General features: G+C 57.7%; 1 long non-coding RNA gene across 1 annotated transcript; it reads right to left on the reverse strand.

Moving 5' to 3' along the window:
• Window positions 1–422: 422 nt before the first annotated feature.
• On the reverse strand, window positions 423–2,565 carry LOC120235712. Its single transcript, XR_005529489.1, has 3 exons — window positions 2,455–2,565; window positions 556–803; window positions 423–460 (listed from the first exon to the last, which is right to left on the reverse strand). It is a non-coding gene; the product is annotated as an uncharacterized LOC120235712 (long non-coding RNA).
• Window positions 2,566–5,320: the final 2,755 nt, after the last annotated feature.

A 5,320-nucleotide genomic window follows, 5' to 3' on the forward strand; every position in this document is an offset into this window, starting at 1 on the left:
TATTTAAGAAGGTAGAAACCAGACCTGGTGAGTGGGGCGTGGCTGCTGTGGAAGGGGAGGGGCCCAAGATCCCATTGTTCATTCACTCATGGAGCAAAATCATTAAGTGGCTTTGTTCACTGTTCGGGGAACTGGGCTTGCCTCAGTCTCCAAAACAGACAAATAGATGCCCTTAAGGAACTTCATTCTAGCTGGTGGAGAAAGGCAATAAACAATAAACATAATGATATGTAAATTACATAGTCTATTAAAACTGTAGAAAATATAAAATAAAGGCAAGGGTGACAGGCCGTCCTGGCCAAGGAAGCTTCTGACGTGGTTTTTTTTTTTTTTTTAATTTTATTTATTTATTTTGAGGAGGGAGGAGGGGCAGAGAGAGAGGGAGAGAGAGAGAATCCCAAGCAGGCTCTGTGATGTCAGCGCACGTGGGGCTCTATCTCACGAACCACAAGATCATGACCTGAGACAAAATCAAGCATCAGACGCTTAACTGACTGAGCCACCAGGTGCCCCACTTCTAAAGTTTTAAACGGGGGCGGTCAGGGCAATTCTCACCAAGCAGGTGGCATTTGAATGAAGGCATAAGGGTGGTGAGGGAGTGAGCCTTGCAGACACATCAGGGAAGGGCATTCAAGGCAGAGGAGCAGGGGCTGGGACATCCGAGGTGTTTGTTAGACAGCAAGTGGATCACAGAGTGGGCAACGGGTGGGAGAGAGGTCTGGATGGGGGATGGCAGGTGCATACGCGGGTGTTCGGGAGTCCACAGCATAGAAGACATTTGATGCCTCGAGACTAGATGAGATCTGGAGACAGAAAGCGAAAGGTGTGCTTGGTTTCAGCATCTGTGTCAACGAGAGAGATAGAGAGGAAGAGAGAGGGTGGGTTTTGGGTAGATCCTGAGAGGCAGCCAGAGGTGGTGTCCGGTGGGCACACGCATGTCTGGTCTGGAGCTCAGGAGAGGCGCCAGGGGGCTGGAGCCCTGAAGATGCAGGAGGCGTACGAGCTAGGGTGGGAGAGGTCCGCCTCCTCGGGAGGAAGAGGTAAAGGCCAAGGACAGAGCTTGGGACGGGGGCCCATTTGAAGGTGGCGTCGGGAGAAGGGAGAAGCAAGGAGGTGCCCATAAGAGGAGTGGCCAGTGAGATGGGGGAGGTCTGGGTGTGGGTGGTCAGCAGTGTGGAACAACACTGAGGAGGCAAGTGTGGGTGGGCAGGGAAGCGCCACAGAGTAACAACACAGAGGTGGCCAGTGACCTTGGCCGGAGTCAGATCTTAGAGGTCAAGGGGACGTGGGAGGTGAGAGGCGGCCACGGAATGTGGAGCTGCTGGGCAGAGCTGAAGGTGAGGCTGAGGCTGAGAGAGGGCTCCTGGAGGATGGGAAGGACCGAAGCAGACGGTTTGATGCCAAGAGACAGCAGCAGGAGGTGGGGGGAGGGTGGGATGCAGGTGAGACAAGGTGAATGTCCCCAAGTCCCTGGCAGCTTCTCTGAGACAAGGCTGAGGTGAACTCCTCCCGCTCCGCTCTGGCTCCTGAGTCCTGAGAAGGGAGGAAAGGGAATCTAAGGAAGTTACAGGAGGGGAACCGGTCAGAGCGAAGGGAGGGACAGGAGCAGGAATGGGGCGACGTGTCGCATCTTTCCCATGTTTTCAGGGGACATGATGGCTGTTTCCACTGTGGTAAGAAGACCAGAAGGGAAACCAGTGAAAGCAGGGGTATCTTTTGAAACAATTTCTGGAACATGCAGGTGCAGGCCCTCCTCCTACACTGGCCCCGCCCCCAGGCTTAAACCTGGCTATCCTCGGTGGGCCGCTACAGAGAAAGTCTGCCCCTGCAGACACAGAGGTGGCAGAGGGAGGGTGTGCCAGGTGGGAGGGCCACCTTAGCAAAGGCTCGGTGCAGGACCGGAGGGACCAGGGTCCGGCTGTGGAGCCCAGCCTGCCAGGCAGGGGCGCCCGGGCACTGCCCGGCAGCATTGGGTGCCACAGGGTCATTGCTGAGTGTGACTGGACCAGAGATGCTCACTGGCCCTGTGTCTGCCTCCTGCCCCCTGCCTGTGAAGGCCTCCAGGAGCTCACCACCCCATCCCCCTCTCCAGGGCAGGGGGCCAAACATCCCAGCAGGGGAATGGACGTGTGGAGGCAGGTCCAGGTAGACAAGAATTCAGGGGAGAGGTGCTGGCTATACAGCTCGTGTCTGGTCCTCTTTCCCTTTATGGGGACACCTGACTTCACCTACTGAATCAGTAGAGCTGGAGGTTTGCCGGGGGCGGGTCTTCCCCTCTGGTCAAAGGGTTCTCAGGAATCCACCTACTTCCTCTTTTCTGAAAATCGGAACTACTGCTGTTAATTTCAGGGAAAAGGAACTAACCTTCATTGTGTAGCCCTCCCCCTACACACACACACACACACACACACACAGTGTGAACAGGTGCTAGGCCCAGAGCCGGCTATTACTCACCTGGTGTGACAAGGCCTCATAGAGGGGACACGGGTGTTTTCCCTTCTTGACAGGTAGGGAAGCTGAGGCTGTGGGAGGCTCAGAGACTCACAGAAGGTCCCACTGTGTTGGGTTATGGAGGTCACTGACATGGAGGTGAGTGCGGAGAGGCCTGGCCATGGTGTTATCTGTCCCCTGCACATGCTAAGCCAGACACTGCATGTGGCCAGATAAATGCCTAATCTCCCCTCCTATCTCAGCGGCCGGTTTCCTAGATGCCGGGGGTTCCTGAGGCTCACACGAACATACGAAAGAGCTCCTCGCCTCTGCTGAGAGGCGCTCAGGGCCTGAGAGAGGCACCAAGAGGGTGCTTGGCATACGGCCTGCTTCTCAGACACCCCTCGGTCCCCACGGCACCCCCTGGAGACTCAGGTTGGCCCCTGAGGGGGCTAGTGGCCAGAGCCTGGAGTCCACACGTGATGGCTAGATCTGCCCCTCACCCCCTGCATTGTGATACACAGAGGCCTGGCCTCTGCTTGTCCCTAGCCTCCCACGAACGCCCCAGCCAGAAGTGCCTCCCACTTTTCTCCACTTGCTTAAGCGCCAAGGGCATAGGCTCAGGGGCGCAGAAAGGAGGCTTTGTGACTTTGGGCAAGGTCTCTAAGCAATTGGAGCCTTATCATCCTCATCTGCCACAAAGGGGTGCTAACAATGACAAGGTCCCCAGAAGATTCCTGGGGATCAGGGGAGATCTTCCAGAGTCTGGCTCATGGGAGGTGCTCAGTTAGTATATCCCAGCCTCCTGGAATGCCAGGACTGTCAGCTCTGGAACTACATGGAGCAGAGCTTTAGGACTTGGTCCCTGCTTCCGGGAGTTGATGGCCTAGCCTGGGTGTTTAGGGTTCATGTCCCTTCCCGGCATCCTGGAGGAAGGAGGCCATGAACTTCAGGGCAAGAATGACGGAGCATGTGGTGGTGTGGGGCCCTGCATGAAGCACCTCTACTACACCCACCCCTAACCTTTGTGGGGCTCAGGACAGAAGCATGAGTGGAGGCCCATATCTGTCTAGATATTTAAAGGTTGTAAATCAAGCTAACAAACTGCTAACTAGAATACATTCTAGCCTCCTACGTGGATAAATATACCCTGAGAACAACCTGGAAGGGCAGGATGCAATTAGAATCCTTGGACTGCTGGGGCACAGTGCTGGAACGTGGTGGCACAAGGAGATCTCCTCCCCAGCTCCTCCCCTGGCTCCAGCTATGGGCATCGCCCGTGGCTGCCCCAGGCCATCCAGCCATGTTTCATTCACAGGCCAGGCAGCAGCTGCCTGGGGTGTGCATACCAGCGGCGGGGCCAGGAGCCAGGCCTGGGCAGACTGTGGGGCAGGGAGTTCTGGGGTCCTGCATTTGGAAGAGGAGCACAGGCCTTGGGCGGGCATGTCCCCTTGGCTCATGGGAATTTGTCCCCCTATTGTAGGGGTGAAACCAGAGGGTCAAAGTGGATTCCTCTAACGTGCAGGGTCCAGGGCAGGGGCCCTTCTTGCCTGGGTCTAAGTTTGATGCTACTCTCGGGGCACTCCAGGACCTAGCTCTGGAGAGCATGTGCCCACCCTCTTTGCATCCCAGCACTTGAGCGCCCACTAGACCAGGGTGGCGCAGGCCCCCTGAACCCCCTGGGCCTTGCTGAGCCCGCAGTCTAAGGAACGGGCCCTCCCTCTCCCCTGGACATCAGGGATAGCTTCCTTCCCACCCAGTGAGCCTCATTCTCCTCATGTGGGGTGGGGGAGGGGTGTCTGCTGCCACCTGCCCACCCCCCTTGCTGGGCCCATCCTATCTGGCCTCATCTGACTCTGTGGACCGCTTGGTCCTGGACCCCGCGGGCAGTGGACAGCCCTCTCTAGCTCATGCCGGGAAAGTGGGGCACTAACTGTACTTGAGCCAATGTTTCTCGCTCACTCAGCTGAAAAGCTACAGCTTCCCTGAGGCTTCTAACCTTCACTGGGTACTGGCCGCTCCTTCCCTGATGCCGCGTGACAGGCCTGACCTCAGGACTCCCATACCTGTCCTGCTGCTGGGCACCTCCCTCACCGTGGGGTGGGGGCCTGGCACCTGCCACAAGGCTATCAGTGTCTATACCTTCTCCCACATTGGTGCTGCCTGCCTTTGGGCTCAGCGTGGCCTGTGCTGGGTGCTCTTAATGCACATTCCCCCTCCCACCCCAGAGAGGGTGAGAGGGATGGAGGGGGTCCCTGCTACCAGGGTTCAGAGGTAATTCAGAGACCTTCATCATTAGGAGAGAAAGGGCCTTGGCAGGGGTGACAGGGATTTCCCAGGAAGGCTGAAGTATGCTGAGCCGCAGCCATGAGGCCAAGTCTCTGGTCAGGAACACGCTGGACTGTGCGCTTGGGGAGAGAAGATCTCGTGCCTCCTCCCTCAGACACACAGCCCGTGATGCCGGCCGCCATCTCAGGAGCGACTCCCACGTGTGCAGCGCCCTTTCCCACCTCCCTTTGTTCACTGAGAGCTCTTCTTGCAGTGTCAGCATCATCACTGTCCCCTGCCAGGCGAGCCCCTGGTAAGGACCAGGTCTGGGACTGGGTGATGGGGGTGCCCACCTCATCAGGCAATGGAGGGAGGAAGGGGCACCCATCGCCCTCTGGGCACCTGTGAGCCACCCCGGGAGGCCTCTACTTCCCTTTCATCGGGATGGCCTTTGTCTTCCTCCTGGAAGCAGTTCCTCCCTGCTGGTCCAACAGGGACGGAGAGCAGGAGCCTGACTTATCAGTGAAGAGACTCCAGGGGGCAGTGCCTGGGACAGTTACGCACCTGGGGGCCCACTGGTGCCACGCTTGTGGTGGGCCGAGAGCCCAGGCCCCTGCAGGCC

The sequence above is a fragment of the Hyaena hyaena genome, unplaced genomic scaffold (assembly GCF_003009895.1).
Source record: "Hyaena hyaena isolate Hyena2069 unplaced genomic scaffold, ASM300989v1 scaffold_137, whole genome shotgun sequence".
NCBI classification, from domain to species: Eukaryota; Metazoa; Chordata; class Mammalia; order Carnivora; family Hyaenidae; genus Hyaena; species Hyaena hyaena.